The sequence below is a fragment of the Apodemus sylvaticus genome, chromosome 1 (assembly GCF_947179515.1).
Source record: "Apodemus sylvaticus chromosome 1, mApoSyl1.1, whole genome shotgun sequence".
Lineage (NCBI taxonomy): Eukaryota > Metazoa > Chordata > Mammalia > Rodentia > Muridae > Apodemus > Apodemus sylvaticus.
This window is the reverse complement of record NC_067472.1, coordinates 8,132,223-8,151,652: the sequence shown is the minus strand read 5'-3', so window position 1 is coordinate 8,151,652 and position 19,430 is coordinate 8,132,223. Positions and strand designations below refer to the sequence as shown.

Genomic DNA, 19,430 nt, shown 5'->3' with positions numbered 1-19,430 from the left:
GGAATTAAAGTCATCAGACTTTTAGCAGCTAGGGGACTCTACCCAGAGAGCCGTCTACTCAGCCTGACATTCTTGTTTTGAAGACAACTCTTGCTAATTAAAATTGTTATGCTTTTATTGTTTCTGTGTTGCTAAAAGTAGAGGATTGGTAAGGAGGAAAAAGTGGATAGTTTGTGTTATATTCAAGTCCCCTAAAGTAATATTCTAGAGCAAGCAACGTTTCCGACACCTTGAGCTGTGTAGAAACTGCTGTTACTAAACTTAGAAGCTGGCATGGTCGGACTTCCTTAACAGTAGTTCACGTTCACCTCCGTGTGTATGGGTTGAGCTGCCTGGGCTGCCTAAAGAGCCTATCTCTGCTAAAAAGAAACGAGCCTGGAGCTTATGCCCTGGCGGGAAAACTGACCCGCAAGCATGGCCTTCTCCTCTGTCTCTGAGAAGAACTAACCAATGAATTTTGACTCTGGGGCCCTGGAAAATGCTGTGGCAATATTAATGTGCAGTTTGCTCTGACTGTAGTCTGTCTGGGTGTGTTGTTTCCCCCAGAGTGGGCTCCACCCTTGCACTAACCACACTGTGGATATCTTGCTGCTTAAAACAAAGATCATTTTAGGGCAGCATTGCATCAGAATTGCCACACGAAAACAAGTTTAAGAAATGTGCAGAGGCTTCGTGGGTTTTGTAAGTAGTACCTTGTGTGTTCTATTACCAATAGCTACTGGCTGAGGCGGGGACAAGGCTGAGAGGGTCAGCAAACCCTGTGCCAGTCACTAGCAGCTCGCAGTGCTCGTCTTTGAAAGTAAGCTGTGGCTTCTCACTCAACTGGTTATTTTAGGTCTTTCTTATGCTATTTATCTACTTGGTCTTGCTTTTAACTGTTTGTGGTTATCATTGACTATTTAAAGAAAGGAAAATACTAGTAGTTTACCAAGTGTGCAAATTTTCTAACATTAAAATGTTAAAAGAAGGGTTTTGTACTGAATTTATTAGTCACTTTTGCAGCATAATTGGGCAGTACTGCATTTCGAGACATCGTGGCATGAACTTTGTGTGTAAGAGTGGGTTCATTGAATTAAAAAAAGGCAGCCTCTAAAGAGCCTTTATTTCTATCATAATGATGCTTTGTCCTGTTGCTGTTGGGTATTTGTTGGAAGAGTTGGGGCAGGCTGCAGCCCAGAGTTCTGTTCCATGCCTGGGCAGTTCCGTCGGTTCCGTGCCTCTGTGTTCTCTCTAGAATTTGTGACGTGAATGGTAAGTTGAACTGTAGGAGAATTATTGTTCAGTGAGGTCTGTGTTGAGCAATTTTTTTTTAACTTCTCTTCTCAGAAGTCTGGGTTTTGTTTTAGCTGGGTTTTAAATGCCTATAAAGTGTTCAATTATGTACTGACCAGAGTGGGCATGTGGAGAGGCCGAGATTTGTGACTTGTTCTCTTGGTTGTTTGTTCATTATGCGCTCTTTCGGGGGTAGACACACCCATTCAGTTCCAGCAAGTTTAGCAGCCTGCACCAGTCGAAATCATGCTCAAATGTTGAAACTGGCAGATTTCTGTCGAGCTTTTGAAGTGACGTTGTGTCATCTTTTTTGTTCTTAAACTTCCTGTCAGCACCTTGCTTCAGCTTCCTCTGTCATTGTTTGCAAGTTAGTTGTCTTGACTTGGCTAGGAGGGAGGGAAGGAGAAAGGTCTGCTGCCGCGAGAAGGTGGTCAAAAGATGAGCTTCCTTTGGACATTATGTTCCTCACCTATGAAATTAGGAATCCGGGTCAGCCCTCCTGGACACTTCCCAGGTTACAGGGCTCTAGATCTCTTTGTAAAATACACTTAACCAGAAACATGAACCGAGCAAAGATTTTTAGCTCACAATTCAGATTCATTCATATAAATGACAAGAAAACTAAAGCCCTGCATTAGATGCAGCTTTCAGGAATTTTAAGACATTTGTGTTCTAGTATCTGGGATGCTATATATCAGCTTATCCAGAAAATGGATTCCAAGTGGAATGGTCCAGCATGTCTGGGAAGGCTGCTTGCCTTCCGTGAATACCTCTGGGCTCAACCTGCAGTGTTATCAGTATAGACTTGACTATGTAGCTTTTAAACACTCCTCCAGGATATTTTGCAAAATACATTTCTCATGTAATACAGAAAACATTCTACTGTTTTCTGTTTCATTTTGAAAGATGTTGACTTTATTCTGCTGAAGCACTCTGTCGTGCCTTTACCTGTAGGAAAGGAGAATTGGACTTAAACTTTCACAGCTGTGCCAAAGCGAAGCTTGACAGCCAGCTTGCTGCTAATTGTGAAATTAAACTATTTTAAAATGTGTTTTTATTTGGAACTTTTATTTAAAAATCAATAGTTAATGTCTACTAATACTCTTATTTTTTCTTAAAGTTACATAATATAAAAAAAGAATAGAGTGGCTATTTTTACCAGGCCCTTTATACCTGTCCCCTATACCTATTTTCCAGGAAATATACCTATTTCCTGTTTGCTGTAGGAATATGGACACATTTCTCCTCATTCATGCCATACCTTGTTCAGGAAAACTGACACACACACACACACACACACACACACACACAGAGATAAACTCACACACACACACACAGGAAAACACACACACACACATACCCTGACATGGAAGGTTGGCAGATCTTCTCTAGAGAAGTAACTATGATGGCGAGTCTGACTAGGCATGGCCTGGGGAGTCCCTTCAGCTGCCTCACCAAGAAGTTGCTGCCAGGGCTTTACAGTTCCCCTCTGCTCCAGTGTACCTCCTTGTTGTTGTTTTTGTTGTTGTTGCTGTTGTTGCTGCTGTTGTTCTGTTATTGTCACTGAGCACCTTGGATTTCTTTATATTGATCAAACTTGTTAAAAAGATGAAGGAATATAAAAGCATACTTGATAATCTCTTTATTACCCTAGTCCCCTGAACCTTACTCCCCAAAGAGTAATTTCTTCTCTATTTCTCTAGAAATTTCCAATAAATATATGTATGTGAATATGTCTATATCTACCCAAATACTTAGATGACTTTTTAAATTCCATGTAAAATGAGCTATGCATACATATTATGTGTTTAGCTCCTACTTGGTGAGAGGCTGTGTGGTGAGTGCTGTGTTATACCTCAGTGTGTGCTCAGATGGGCTCTCGCCCGATGGGTCCTGTCTGATGGCGTCTGGACCACGCTAGATTGCTTCCCATAGAGTCCCTCTGTTGCACGTGCGTTTGTTTCACTGCCTCCGTTTTGAGACAGGGCTGTGAGCTGTAGTGAAGAATGCCAGTGCTTCATGAAAGCAGATCCCTCACCCACCTTCCTCTTCTGACTAGACAGCCAAGAGCAGGCCCCATACCCAGGACCCAGGACCCAGTACCCAGGACCCAGTACCCAGTACCCAGTCACGCATGGGAGGGTAAGACTTGCTCCAAAGGGGAAGAGTTTCTAGCACAATAGTGAAAAAATGTTGGATTTGAAGCTTGGTAACTTGAATGTGAGACTGTGGGATCGGGGTACCACGTCACTTCTTTTTATCCTTTTTTTTTTTATCATTTGTAAGTTGAGAGGCTGGCTAGAGGAGTTTTAAGCCTCCTTCCAACTTTAGTATGGATGTAGTCTTTTGTCATAATGTTGATTTAACTTAAAGGACCCAAATTATATGATTTCTGTTACTGAAATTTAACATCTTTTATATATATATATTATAAGGTCTGTACTTTATCTGAATATGGCCTAAGCTATGCTGTAAGGGGAGCAGTGGGATATTATTCTGTACGTCACAGGAGCATCCTTTTCTGATGGTTCTTTGTCAGCAATGTAAAGCCCATTCCAGAAGTAATACCACATCTTTTGGTCAAACGTTAAGAGAAAATTGTGAAATGATATTTGCTTTAAAAGTGGGTCTTGATAATTTCAGTGAGTCCGCCTTTAGGAGATGATCCCAGGGCTCTTTAAAAAATGGCTCCGAGAGCCAGCAAGGTGTCTTAGAAGGCACTTGTAGCCAGGCCTGATGGAGGAGAAAAGCAGATCCCTCACCCACCGACCCGGTGATCACCCTCACAGTCGTGTGTGCACTGGCAGATGAACAAATGGGACTTGTAACTTTACAAGTCGGCTTCATTTTGTTGAAAATCCTTTCACACCTTAGCCCTCTCACTCTCCCCTTGTCTCTTGAACACTGAAATCGGCACTACTTGACACCATCAGTTTTCTGCTTTAGTGCTGAGGAAGCAGGCTGGGAAGTGACCTGTACAAGGTCAACCTGCTACTAGAGTTAAAAGGTACCAAGGTCTGGGGGTTCTGCTGATTCACACAAGGTGTTGAGCGGTGCCTGCCTCAGTGTTGATCTCATGCTTGAGTTGGACGGTAGCTGTTCCAGAAGCAAATGGCACCAGAACTGCATCTGTGGTCACAGCCACACAGTATGACATCTCTGGAGGCCTGGAAGTTGGGGAGTCCCTGTGTTTGTGTGCTTGTTACACTGGCTTCTCCGCAGAAAGCCTGGTCTGCTTTAAGTAAGTGTACTTTAAAAATCTGAGTCTGCTGTTAACCCAAGTAACGGTAGGTAAGTACTATATTTACTGACCAGTGTGTAAGTGCATGTGTATTACTGTCCTACACGAGCACCCTGGTGACTGAGATGGCCCCACTGCATACATCAGGCCTACCCCAAACTCCTGGTCCTCCTATTTCAGCATCATAGATGCTGGGATCAGATCACAGTTGTGTGGTACCGTGCTTGAGTCCTATCTCTCTGTCACTTTCTGTTATCAACTGGCTATGAACATTAGCAAAAAACTTGTTAAAATTTGAATTTGCAAAAATACATGAAACAGTTCGTTTTCAGTGTTTTAAAAGAAGGCCGTTAGAGCAGTGTCAGTTACTGTCAGCACTCTTCTGTCCACAGATCTGCTAGGGTGGTTTTTTATTAATCAACCTTTATATGAATTACACAGTGTTGTAGTACTTGAACTAATAAGTTAAAGCTCTGTTTTCCCTATTAAACTATTTGTAAGATAGGAAAGCTCGCTGTCGTCATTGTGCTTCTTACATGATTTCTTTAAACAATTGCTTATATGAAGTTAAGGCTTGGGAATGCTGCTGCTGTGTTCTGAGGATACTCTGATAGCTTCTTTGTCAATTCAGCTATTGTGGCATTTTCAATGGAGGAAGTTCTCCATGGTTTGGATATACAGGATGCTGCTATCCACAGGATGTTGAACAAGCTTTGCTTAAACATTTGAAGCCGTTTTAGGAAAACAATTCACTGACAGCAAAATGGACAAATAGATAACGGTTTGTGCTGAAGCAGAAATCCATTTTAAAGGACAGGGATAAAGAAGAGGGGAGGAAGGAAAGGAGACAGGGGGTTGGGGGAGCTGGAACAGACACATCACTGCGCAGGTCTGACGCAGTCCTCCCTGGGAGCCCAGTGTTTGCCTAGAGTCCTGTGACACACAGTGGGAACTCACTTCCTATCAGGAAATGCTGATTTTCAATGTATTATCTTGTTGAGACAACCACAGTGAACAATAGGCTATTAACATTTTAGAACAACAAGTGTCATAACTAAGCCAATATTTGCTTTGTTTTGAGTATTCTTCTAAAAAAAAGCGTTGGCTGAGCTTCAGAGTACATCGGACCATTAATAACCGCCTCAGCGCTTCATAAGCAGAGTCCTGACAGCTACCCAGGCGCAGAAGTATCCGGAGGGACCCACCTGTGCAGGCTCAGCCTGCTTTGCCGGTGTGGAACATCAAGAGTGTGCATACTTCAAGTCCGTCTTTGTGGTGTGGAAACTGTTTGCTCAGAAACCTGTTTGAATTTTCACATACATCGTGGAAGCAAGGGAAAGCCTCAGACTCAGTTCTGTTTTGAAGTGGCAGACCCTCATAGGTGCTGGCACTTCCAGTTTTACAAAGTTACAACTAAACCTGTGTGTGTGTGTGTGTGTGTGTGTGTGTGTGTGTGTGTGTGTGTAAACACATGTGTAAGCGCCTCATGTATGATGTGTGTGCCTGGTGCTCACAGATTTCTCACAAGAAGCTGTCAGATCCCCTGAAACTGGAGTTGTGGGTGGTTGTAAGCTGCCCAGTGTGTATCCTGGGAAGAACCAGGATCCTGTGCAGGAGCAGCTAATGCTCCTAACCACTGAGCCATCCAACTCTCCACCCTAAGGAACGCTTGTGACTTTTGAGTTAGAAAGAAGCAAACCTTGTTCATTTGGATAATTCATACCTAGTCACTACTATACTTAAGTGAAAAAGTAAAACTACAGAGCTAGAAAAGATGTAAAGATCTTTTCAAGAGAGGTCAAGTCTCTTCGGCTTGTGTGTGGTGTTTGGGTCTTCACCTTTTCCTTCATCTCTCCCTGTACCATCTTACTGCTAAGCTTCTCAGCGTCTTCAGATACTGAGGGTCTTGTACACCTCTTTCATTTGGCAACTGATAATCTGGTGTTTACGATGATTTACGTCTTCTTACAGACATCTTGTATTCTCTCCATGCTTACACTAGGAAGTCCTGGGCTGGTGGGGTGGCTTAGTGGGTGCTGGTGCTTTCCATCCAGACCTGGTAACCCGAGCTCCACCCCAGAGGGCACAAAAAAATGGAAAAAGAGGACTGATCCCCCAGAGCTGTCCTCAGACCTCCCCCACATACATGCCACAGCACGCCCCCCCATGTGCACCTCCTCCCCCAGGTGCACACCCTTCCCCGGGTGCACACACAATAATAAGTAAATTTTAAACTAGAAAGTTCTTTTTAAAAGGGACTAGACTGTTACCTATATTGCTTTATGCCCTTTCCCTAATACCTGAATTGGCAAGTAATTGTTTATAAATTAATATTTGCTCTTTGGATCAGTAGTATTATCAGAATTGAGTTTTTGTTGTTGTTCTGTTTTATGTGTGTGTGTCTGTGTGTATATGTGTGTCTGTGTCTGTATGTGGGGGTGTGGAGGTGTATGGGGGTGTGTGAATGTAGGCTAGAGTTCAGCATCAAGTATCTTCCCCTGTCGCTGTCCACCTTATTTTTTGAGACAGGGTCTCCCACTAAACCTGGAGCTCACTGTTGGGATAGCCCGGCTGGCCACTGAACACAGTAATCCGCCTGCCCGCACAGCCTTCCCCACTGCAGTGTTTAGTCACAAGTGTGTCTGAGAGCCTCTTCGTAGGTGCGGGCGACCAAACGCGGTCCTCGGTCTTGTGCTGGAACATGTTACCCATTCAGCCATCTTCCTTTTTAAAAGGTGATATTTTTATAGTATTGTTTTTATCTGGCCTCAGTATATGTAATAAGTATAGCTTTTTAAAATTAAAATTTAAAAATTGCTCTTTTTATAATCTCATGCTTCTCTTTAGTAACTTTGTAGTCAAATTAATTAATTTCAAATGTAAATCACAGTATTTATTTCCTCAACCACCCTAGGTACATGGTCAATTTGATGAACCCCAAAGTTTGCTATAGATCTGTCTTGGTTTATTCTTAGGTGGATAGAGTGCAATATCATAGGCCAGTGGCCCTATTGAGTAACTTTTAAGTGCATAATAAAGAAGTTGTTAGTCCAATTTCTCCACAGATGAGACAGAGTACTTTTGGAGCAGTGGAGTGGAATAGACGAAGGCTAACTTTTGATGGGAGGAATGAGTTGGCTCTGAATAAGATCTCAAGATAGAGACTGATACCCAGATAATACAGAGAAGAGGGAAACAGTCTAAATATAAAAGAAACATGGCAAGCCTTTGGGAGAAAAGCCACTTCCTATTAAACCTAAGAGTGACAGGCCTTTGAAGTCTCTTAAAGCCATTTTTCAGAGCCTGCATGTTATTTTAGATCACATCAGCGTTTCTACCATGAATCCTAATGTTTGTGTGCTTGTTTTGTTTTGTTTTGTTTTGTTTGAGACCGTTTGATGTAGCCTGGGCTGGCCTGGAACACACAATGACAGGAATGACCTCATACCTCTGAGTCCGTCTCTACCTCCCAAGTGCTGGGCTTACAGCATGTGTGCCACCCTAGCTGTTTCTTATGCTGAGGACTGTACCCTGGGGTGGGGCCAGGGAGCACCAGGCTTGCACTCTATGACGGAGCTACATCCCTAGTCTTCTAGTTTGTTGTGGTTTTTTTGTTTTGTTTTTTTGTTTTACAGATGGGATTCTTAAGATGCTTTTCTACCTTAGTAGGAAGGGCTAGGGAAATAGTATTCTGGGAGAAAAATTGTAACAAATGGCTTGTGCTTCTCAGTAGCAGCCAAGAGCCCTAGGAGCTATCATGTTCACACTGCCTTTTAGATATTTAAAATAAAACTTTGTAGCCTTTTCACAAGAGTATAACACTATTCCTTGAAATCTAAAGTAGACACAGCATGTTCACAAAACTCTGGAGAAGTACTTAAATTACTAAGCTATGCTGATGGCTTTTCCTTTGACAATGACTTACTTGATGTGGACTTTGAGTCCAGCTAAATAGACACTGTAGAGCTCCACTGTCAGTCAGTCCTTGTGAGCCGAGAAAGGCAAGAGTGCTGCTGGGGCCTGAATGTACACACAGCCCGCAGTGGACGGGGCCTTCGCATGGCGGCCACAGAACCGGGCTCGGTTCAGAAATGGTATAAGGTGCTTCAAATTGTTATGAAAACAAAGCCTCCAATTTTTCTTGTTTTTAACACTGACTGCATGCTTATCCCTTTGAACTGGAACTTAAGGTATACATGACTTTTTCAAAGGCTACTTATTGCCCACTAGTTTCAAAAAATAGTATCTTAAGCAAAACCTTTATGGTATTTTAGTAAGTGTTATTTATATTTCAGAACTTTCTTATATTGATGGAATATATATGTGCAAGTGATCTATAGTCTACATTCTGTGTATCTTCACAATCTAACAATAGAGTAAGAGTAAATAGAGGGCTTCGGGCGAGGTGGCTCTCTCCAGACTTGTTTACTATGGAGACATGATAGGCTAAACCAGAAGAGTAATGCCTCATATTCTTTTAAACTTGTTACATTCACTGTAATGAGGGAAGATCAGGAAAGACAGTATCTCTTGCAGGAATTACTAGTACTCATAAATTAGTGTTTGTTTCTCAGTGTCCTTATAGATTCTCCATTAAGTTCTCAGACAGCTTGGACATTTGGGTTGTTTCTCTTCTCTCACTGTGTGTTCACTCTCTGTGTGTGCCAGAACAGACAGACATCTGGAAGGTGAGTGCACAGGTCAGAAAGCACCAAGACACACTGCTCACGCTCCCACTCTGTCAGCTGGTCTGCTTACCAAGCTGAGTTCTGTGTCTATATCAGACAAAGCCTAGATCTCTTTAAACAGCAGTTCATGTCAGACACTGTTCTGTGTAAAGTAATGGGGTGTGTGTACAGTCTAGGTACGAAGACCTAGCCCTAGAAAAGACCTTTCCTTTTTTTTTTTTAAGATTTATTTATTTATTATATGTAAGTACACTGTAGCTGTCTTCAGACACCCCAGAAGAGGGTATCAGATCTCATTACAGATGGTTGTGAGCCACCATGTGGTTACTTGGATTTGAACTCAGGACCTTTGTAAGAGCAGTCAGTGCTCTTAACCACTAAGCCATCTCTCCAGCTCCCTTTCCTTTAAAGTTAAATATTTTAATTGTCTAGATTCCACTTTGTAGACCATTGAATTTTGCAAATAGCCAGGGATGTTTCTTTGGTACTGATTAGAGGAAAATTCCCAAGTGCCAAACCCTTCATTTCATTCTTCTGTGTTCAGATAAACTTCATTTTGAAGATAGCCAGTCTATGAAAATACATATTTTACAAAAGAGTTCATATTTAAGAGTGGGAACCTTGATTTGAGTCTGGGATAGGAAAGAAGTTGAAAAGTTTTGCCAAAAGATCTTAACAACTTTAAGTCTAAAATAATTCAAACTTTGGAAATAAGAGTGGAGATGAAGAGAATTCTGGTTCTAGAGCCAAACACAAGAATATGACCATGGATAAGTAGTGTTTGTCTCTGCTTGTTTCCTGTGGTAGTTTGAATAAGAATGGCCCCTGGAGGCTCATAAATTTGAATGGTTAATCATCGTAGTCCCTGTCTGTCCATGTCTTGCAGTCCCAAGACCCTTTGAGAAGGATTAAGAGGTATAACCTTGTTGGAGGAGGTGTCACCAGGGTGGGCTTTGAAATTCAATAAGCCATCTCTATCTCAGTTGGCCAACTCTGCCTAATACTTAGGATCGGATGCAAGCTCTCAGCTACTGCTCCAGCACCATGCCTGCTGACCTGCTACCTGCCCCAGGTTGGTCATGCGTTTCTCCACATGGCAAGAGAGAGGTAGCTAAGACTCTTCTTTATCAGTAAGTTGAGGTAACAGTATGCTTCTGCCTTAAAGCAATTAAACAGAGCATAGGAGCTCAAGAAAAGTTGGGTATTTTGAAATCATTCTCCTCTTGCCATATTTTTATTCCCGTGTAATTTGGTGAAAACACAAGACTAAAATAGGGCAAAGTGGCTGGACAAAGAAAGAATTCAGGTAAACAAACCCTTAAGAAGAGGGCAGCTTCTCAACAAAAGACATTAGGAAGAGCCCAGTTCTATGACCAGTGAGTATGAGAGATTTATCTCGCCCTGCCATGTAGGCAGAGCACAGGGACAGGGTATTTTTGGAAAAGGGTGGTAATTGGTAGAAGTCCACAGAGGAATGATTAGAGGTCTTCAAAATTAGTAACTCAGCAGCCGGGCATGGTGGCACATGCCTGTAATCCCAGCATTTGGGAGGCAGAGGCAGGGGGATTTCCAGCCTGGTCTACAGAGTGAGTTCCAGGACAGCCAGGACCACACAGAGAAACCCTGTCTCGAAAAACCAAAAAACAAACAAAACAAAATTTAGTAACTCAGCAAGGTTTTTGTCTGTTTCTTAATAGTTGAGTAAAGCCAGATATCAGGGTGGAATCTAGTAGCAACATGGACCTGACACTCAGCAGCACTAAGTCAGCTTCCTACAGGCTCTCATGGCCTGAGGGGGCCAGTCCCAGTATGCTGCCAGAGTTGTAGACTCGGCTTAGTTTCTTCAGTAGAGAAAAGGGCAGAAATGCATGCACACAAAGCAAGAATGTCAACTAGACATGTGGCCTTGGGAAGCCACCCTTGCTTAAGTGAGAAGGACAGTTCATCAAACTACTGTTCTGTGATTTGGTACCTGCTGTAACATCTCAGCTCTGGGAGAGAAAGACCTGCTGCAGCTCATGTTTGTGATCGGAATTCTTGTTGAGTCATCTTCATGGGGTTATACAAAGACAGTTTTGTTCACAATCTAACGTGATAACATTTTCTTGCTTCATTTTTCCTCAGAAACTTTTCATTCTACCATGCATGGCAAAGGTTACAGCATGGTGAAAAACATTGTCCTTGTATCAGACGCTTTGTTTGAATTACTACTTTCATGTTTTTCATTTGTTTTGCAAAGCTTTGGCTCTTCAAAAGTGTGTTCTCCACACCGTTCTGATAGTAAACTGTTCCCTAAATAGGTATTAGTGTGGAAAGTCTGTTAGGATAGTACGGTTTGCTAGTGCTGCCATACAGTACACAACCAGATAGCAGGACACAGCATTTTGTTATACTCTTGAGAGTTTTGGAGACTAGAATCTCAAGATGTCTCCAGCTGGTTCCTTCTAGAGGTTCTGGGGGGAATGTGGCCATGCCTCCTTTCTGGATGCCACCCATGCACAGTTGGTGTTCCTAGCTTGCAGCCCATTGTCTCTCTCATCACCTGCACTTTGTTGGAGTATGTCTCCTCTGTCATGTCCAGAGGTTCTCAAGACACAGCAGAGCTTGGAGCAGTTGATAATCTAACTCAGTACAGACGCTCCTTTACTTATGGGGTTACTTCCTGTAAACCCTTAATAAGGTAAAAAGTTATTCATAAGCCTAACCCAGCAAACACTAGTTTTCTGCAGTGTTTATAGAAAATGGTATAATATATATACATATATGTATATTAATTATACTGTATAGCAGCTTAGTAGACTGTAGAGTACTGACTGTGATTGTGGTTGAGTGGGTGCCCAGTAGCAAGAGAAACTCATCGCAGGATCCAGCCGTGGCACAGTGCTTCAGAGTGTTACTACTCTTGGCTCCAGCACCACCTGGTGACCTCCAGCTCTCTGTAGTTTTGGTGTCAGAGGACCTGGTCCCTAGGATGGCCTCAAGCGTTGCCGCATGCATGAGGTGCACAGACTTGCAGGCACCCACACAAGAGCATAAATGAGAGAGAGAAATCATATATGGTGACCAAAGTACCACTAGTATATGTTTAGAGAATATTATTTTACTTTTCTGATATCAGAAGTTACTTAATAAAGATTTTAGTTTACTTGAGAATAACAGAGAGCACCTACTGTATTAGGCCTGTAAAAAAGATCAAAATTCAAAGTATAATTTATGTTGCATATATATATTGTTCTCAAAGTGTCATGTAGTTTTAAAAATCGTGAATCCAAACCATTCTAAGCTGGGGATTATCTATTTCCTAAGGAATATCAGCCTTTAACTTTAAGCTTGGCAAGATGACTTAGCAAATACTAATCAAGAATTTCTTGGGGCTTGAGAGATGGCTCAACAGGTAAGAGCGCTGACTGTTCTTCCAAAGGTTATGAGTTCAAATCCCAGCATCCACATGGTGGCTCACAGGCATCCATAAAGAGATCTGATGCCCTCTTCTGGTGTCTGAAGACAGCTACAGTGTACTTACATATAATAAATAAATCTAAAAAAAAAAAAAAGAATTTCTTTTTATGGACTTCCCTTAAAAACCATCATTAGGTTTCTACCCTGGCAGGTTATAACGAAAGAAAGAGCACTTGGAAGTAATTTCTTGGCACTGTTTTCTGGACTTAATGTGTCACACATCTATGGCTCAGCACTAAATTTCTAACAAGAAAGCAGATCATGTTGTGATTATGTGGACCTTCTTCCCAGCCCAATTATAAAGGCTGGAAGATCTTGTTCAAATCAGACCCCTTTGTAGTAAAGATCTGTTGGCTTTTACAGCTGTATTTTATCAGCTATGGTAAAGAAAGCCAAAGTCTACCGCTGAAATCCCTGAAATAGATCAAAGTCTCTGTTAAATTTTTGTGTTTAAAAACAAAACTTCACTTTTGTTTTGAGTTATTTTTAGTTTTTTTAATTGTATGTGTACATGCATGCATGTGCATATGTGAGTGTAAGTGCCTGCAGAGGCCAGAGGTTCCCTGGAGCTGGAATAAACAGGCAGTTGTGAGCTGTCCAGTGGGGTGCTGTGGCTAGAACTCAGGTCCTCTGCAAGGGTAGCATGTGCTCGGGACTGCTGAGCCATCTCTCAGCCCCTTCCTCTACTTTTTTTAAATGTATTTTTAATCGGATATTTTATTTATTTACATTTCAAATGTTATCCCCTTTCCTGGCCCCCCTAAACTCCCATCCCATCCCCCCTTCCCCTGCTTCTATGAGGGTGCTCACCCACCCACTCCTGTCTCCCTGCCCTCAAATTCCTCTGGCACCAAGCCTTCAAGTGGACCAAGGGCCTCTCCTCCCATTGCTGCCCTACAAGGCCATCCACTGCTACACTGCGGCTGAAGCCATGGGTTCCTCCGTGTGTACTCTTTGGTTGGTAGTCCAGTGCCTGGGAGCTCTGTGGGGTCCAGATGGTTAATATTGTTGTTCTTCCTATGGGGTTGCAAACCTCTTCAGCTCCTTCAGTCCCTTCTCTAACTCCTCCATTGGGAATTCTATTGGGAACCCCGTTGCTCAGTTCAGAGGTTGGCTGCAAGCATCCACCTCTGTATTTGTCAGGCTCTGGCAGAGCCTCTTAGGAGACAGCTATATCAGGCTCCTGTCAGCAAGCATTTCTTGGCATCCACAATAGTGTCTGGGTTTGGTGACTATAGGATGGATCCCCAGGTGCTGCAGTCTCTGGATGGCCTTTCCTTCAGTCTCTGCGCCACATTTTGTCTCTGTATTTGCTTCCCTGAGTATTTTTCCCCTTTCTAAGAAGAACTGAAGCATCCACACTTTGGTCTTCCTTCTTCTTGAGCTTCATGTAGTCTGTGAATTGTATCTTGGGTATTCCGAGCATTTGGGTTAATACCCACTTATCAGTGAGTGCATACCATGTGTGTTCTTTTGTGATTGCGTTACCTCACTCAGGATGATATTTTCTAATTCCATCCATTTGCCTAAGAATTTCATGAATTCATTGTTCTTAATAGCTGAGTAGTAGTACTCCATTGTGTAAATGTACCACATTTCTGTATCCATTCCTCTGTTGAAGGACATCTGGCTTCTTTCCAGCTTCTGGCTATTATGAATAAGGCTGCTATGAACACAGTGGAGCATGTGTCCTTGTTATATGTTGGAGCATGTCTTGGGTATATGCCCAGGAGTGGTATAGCTGGGTTGTCAGGTAATATTATGTCCAATTTTCTGAGGAACTGCCAGACAGATTTCCACAGTGGTTGTACCAGCTTGCAATCCCACCAACAATGGAGTAGTGCTCCTCTTTCTCCACATCCTTACCAACATCTGCTGTCACCTGAGTTTTTTATCTTAGCCATTTTGACTGGTGTGAGCTGGAATCTCAGGGTTGTTTTGATTTGCATTTCCCTGATGACTAAGGATGCTGAACATTTTCTTAGGTGCTTCTTGGCCGTTCAGTATTCCTCAATTGAGAATTCTTTGTTTAGCTCTGTACCCCATTTTTTAACAGGGTTATTTGATTCTCTGGAGTCTAACTTCTTGAGTTATTTGTATATATTGGATATTATCCTTCTATCAGATATAGGACTGGTAAAGATCTTTTCCCAATCTGTTGGTTGCCGCTTTGTCCTATTGACAGTGTCCTTTGCCTTACAGAAGCTTTGCAATTTTATGAGGTCTCATTTGTCAATTCTTGATCTTAGAGCATAAGCCATTGGTGCTCTGTTCAGGAAAATTTCCCCTGCACCCATATGCTGGAGGCTCTTCCCCACTTTCTTTTCTATTAGATACAGTGTATCTGGTTTTATATGGAGGTCCTGGATCCACTTGGACTTGAACTTTGTACAGGAGATAAGAATGGATCATTCGCATTCTTCTGCATGCTGACCTCCAGTTGAACCAGCACCATTTGTTGAAAATGCTTTTTTCCACTGGATGGTTTTAGTTCATTTGTCAAAGATCAAGTGACCATAGGTGTGTAGGTTCATTTCTGGGTTTTCGATTCTATTCCATTGATCTTCCTGCCTGTACCAATACCATACAGTTTTTATCATTATTGCTCTGTAATACAGCTTGAGGTCAGGGATGGTGATTCCACCAGAAGTTCTTTTATTGTTGAGAATAGTTTTTGCTGTCCTGGGTTTTTTGTTATTCCAAATGAATTTTCAAATTGCTCTTTCTAACTATGAAGAATTGAGTTGGAATTTTGATGGGAATTGCATTGAATCTATAGATTGCCTTTGGCAAGATGGCCATTTTTTACTATATTAATCCTGCCAATCCTTGAGCATGGAAGATCTTTCCATCTTCTGACATCATCTTCCATTTCTTTCTTTAGAGACTTGAAGTTCTTGTCATGCAGATCTTTCACTTGCTTGGTTAGAGTTATAGATAATGTACTATTTTATATTATCTGTGACTATTGTGAAGGGTGTCGTTTCCCTAATTTCTTTCTCAGCCTGTTTATCTTTGATCTTCTTGAGTCCCAGTCTCACTGTGCACTCCAGGCTGCCTGTTCACGCCCACCTCCTCCTCTGTCTCCCGAACACTAGGAATGTCTGCTACCCTTCTGGCTTTCTCAGTGTCACGTCCCCGTGCATTTGATGTATTGTACTTAACGCTTAAGATCCTAATGTAGCCGGGCAGAGACAGGCGGATTTCTGAGTTCGAGGCCAGTCTGGTCTACAGAGTGAGTTCCAGGACAGTCAAGGCTACACAAAGAAACCCTGTCTTGAAAAAACAAACCAAAAAAGACCCAAAAAACAAACAAACAAAAAACCAAACCAAAACAAAAATAACTGATGGTTACTTAGTTTTAGAGGTAAAATGAAATTTTTCACATTTTGCGGATACCCGTAACTGATACATAGCAGTTAACTATACAATTAATACCTACAACTTCCAAAATACTGAGCAGCATTTGTGTGGTCTTCTGCACCTTTCCACTAATGGCTCCTCACCCAAATACTTTTTTCTTTTTTGCCTAGAATTCAGAATTGTATGACATATGCTTCACTCCTTTAGGACCCCGTTTATAGTCGCTGCCATGTCAGTCCTCAGTCGCCCGTCTCCTCAGTGTCTGTCTGTACAAAGCTTATTCACATGTTTCATTCAACAGCAACAGATTAAAAAGAGCACGTGCATAAGGAGGAAGCATGGGTGTGGTGGGAGGCCTGCTCCATCTGGGAGGACTGAGCATGCTCCTGCCGCCATGTCTGTCTAAGCACATCTCAGTAGGATGCTCTTCATCTCTTATGTAGTCTGGAAAAAACACATTGGGGCTAATTCTCTAGCTGATTTTTGCTTCTAATTTTTTAAAGACTTTAAGTGAAATGGCATAATAATGGAAGGTTAATGGGTACTTCCTTATCTTTAATAACTCATCACTTAAGAAAAACATGTTTTTTCAGTATTTACATCAAACCATTACATAATTACCTCATTTCTACATCTATTTGCACATACTAAGTTGATAGGCCAATAAGGCCATTCATGAACTACTGCACTGTACCCCTTCCTTTTAACATTATTCATGTGCCAATAATATTTATTAAGTATAAACAAGCATGGTGTGATAGCCCTTTTCACTTATATTTCATTGAAGAAGTAAATTTAGACCATAGAATAACCTAAGAATGACATGTAGAACTCATACATGTCATTGCTATGAGTTTTTACCAATATATGATACCTTGAGCATTCTACCTTAAAAAAAAAAATCTCCATCTTGAAGGATGGTTTGATGTCATCTGCAAAATGTGATCTTCAAATCCAACACAGTCCAAGAGAACTGGCATGCTATCAAGAGCCACTGGCACAGTAAGGTGTAGTGTCCTGTCGGATAATCAAATCTTCCTCCTTGGGGGATGTGGAAAATTACCCCTTACTATTATTCAATGCCAGGTTTCCTTGTTTCCATTTTTTCTAACTTCATGTTCTGGTCACTTTCTCAAATCTACTGACTGCTGCGTCAATTGTATATAAAATTATGTCTAGCAGATGAAAGCAACTCAAACTTAAATCAGTGGTTAAGGATATGGCTTGTCACAGTCTGTGCAGGGTCTAAGTTGTTTTCTAAAGCTTCAAATAGCCTCATGTTCCATAGGAATTGTCAGAAGAGCTAACACAATAAACAGCGCTTGGTTCTTAACTGAGTGCTGCTTTGAAGTCCTATTTGATTATTATTCCAAGTGTGGGACAGTAGGCTGAGACTTGAAAGCACAGCATCTCTCCTTATTGGAAAACAGTTAAAACTACCAAGAATTTTAAGTTTGGAAAGACGTTTTATAAGTAGACATTTTGTTTAAATTGTTCATAATATAGGTGTACTATGAGCAGGTTAAGGGTTATAACTGCAGCCAGTGCCCACTGTTGTGGGGACTGTACCCACAGGCCCCACTCCAGATTAGCAAGATGGTCAGGAGCGTCTCTAGTGGGATTTTAAGGTAATAATTTTATAGGGCTATAAATTATGCATCATAGACTTTTCCTGTTCATTGTGTGTGACTGGTGGGCTCTTTGCTGTTGTTTTGAAGCAGGCTCTCAGGTAGCCCAGCCTAACCTGGAACTTGCTAGGTAGCCAGAATGTCTTTGAACTTTTCATCCTCCTGCCTTCACCTCCCAAGTGCTAGGATTATAAGCTTGTAGCACCACACTTGGTTTATATGATGCTGGATATCAGCCCAGGGTTTCATGCATTCTACACAAACGCTGCCAGTTGAGCTAAAGCCCAGTGTGGTTTTTCATGTAGTCACAGAATTATATGGTTATCATCATAGTTATTTTAACATTTCATCATTCTTTATTAAAAAAAATCTTACTAGAAGCTACCCCTTATTTTTTTCCCAACCTTAAACAACCAATAATCCAGATTCTGCCTCTGCGGGCATGCCTGTTCTTTTTTGTTTGTTTGTTTGTTGTTTTTGTTTTGTTTTGTTTTTTTTTCAAGACAGGGTTTCTCTGTGTGGTCCTGGCTGCCCTGGAACTCACTCTGTAGACCAGACTGGTCTCGAACTCAGAAATCCGCCTGCCTCTGCCTCCTAAGTGCTAGGATTACAGGCGTGCACCACCACCGCATGGGCATGCCTGTTCTAAGTATTTCATGTAAATGTGTGGACCGTGATAACTGCTTCTTTTAGCTTTCATAGTGTTGCAAGATTTAGTGTGTTGCAGAATGTCCATACTTCATTTTTATGTTTGTTTTGTGGCTGGGGATTGTGTGTGTGTGTGTGACATCTGTGGCCCTATGGACATGAATATGCACCTGTGTTCATGCAGAAGACAGAGAAGGCTACTGAGTGGCTGTCCTTTCACTGTCTTACTCTCTTGAGGCAGGGTCTCTTACTGAACCTGGATCTAGGCTGGCATTCATCAAGCCCAGTGATCCATCATAGAATATATTTCATGTTAGCCTCTGGCCTCTACATGCACACATATATATGCAGTAGCACACACTTGTGCACACATGAACCTAACCACACACACACATACACAGGAAAAAATGAAGAAGTTGCATCTTTCTTTTCTATCATGCACACACTCCTCAGTCTTCTGTGCAACTTACCACATGTGTGTTATAGAGATCTTTCTTTTCCATGTCTCAACTGACTGTAACTTAGGATTTCTAGAGCAGCATATTGAAACCTATGGCACAACCCACTACTATATCAATAATCAATATCTTCAATATTTCTTTAAAAGGCGGGGAGAAAGACATTAACATAGAAAGTATCAGAATGACCATCAAAGAATCGGGTCATTAGTTTATTTCATTTTATATCCTAATGCTTTTATGTGAATACACAGAAAGCAGTTTTCTTATTATGGTTACGATATTTCAAAGGATCTGAAAGCCACCATTCTAGAGTGCCACTTCTGTGTGGTGTCCTATTCCTTGTGCTGCATTGGTACTATGTGGATACTTGGCATGAGACTTTTTAAAGTAGAGTTTTATTTATTCTCAATGTTTTCTTCCCAGCCCCAGCCCCAGAGCTATGGATCAACTAAAGAGCCATGTGCTGCTAGGCAAGATATCTACCACTAAGCTAAACCCCCATCTCCTTAATAATACTTTCTTAAGTCTTTTATTACACTCATGTGTTTGTGTGCATATATGAAGGTCAGAGGTCAAATCTCAGGAGTTCTTTCAAGGTGAGGTATCATTGCCCATAGAGTCATTTCACTGGCCACACTCCTAGTGTCTTTATTTCGAATCTGAACAGCCA

The 19,430-nt window shown here is 41.7% G+C and overlaps 1 protein-coding gene across 6 annotated transcripts in view; it reads left to right on the top strand.

Moving 5' to 3' along the window:
• Add3 (adducin 3) overlaps positions 1–19,430 on the top strand; it is a 102,652-nt gene that overhangs the window by 52,867 nt on the left and 30,355 nt on the right. The window contains exon 1 of one of the 6 annotated variants that reach the window (XM_052183826.1): positions 344–681. The exons of 4 other annotated variants lie outside the window; for them this stretch is intronic. The gene's annotated coding sequence lies outside the window, so the exon portion shown is untranslated. Of the gene's footprint in view, positions 1–343; positions 682–708; positions 800–19,430 lie in introns of those variants that run through there. One more of the 6 variants, XM_052183834.1, reaches the window with a different exon arrangement.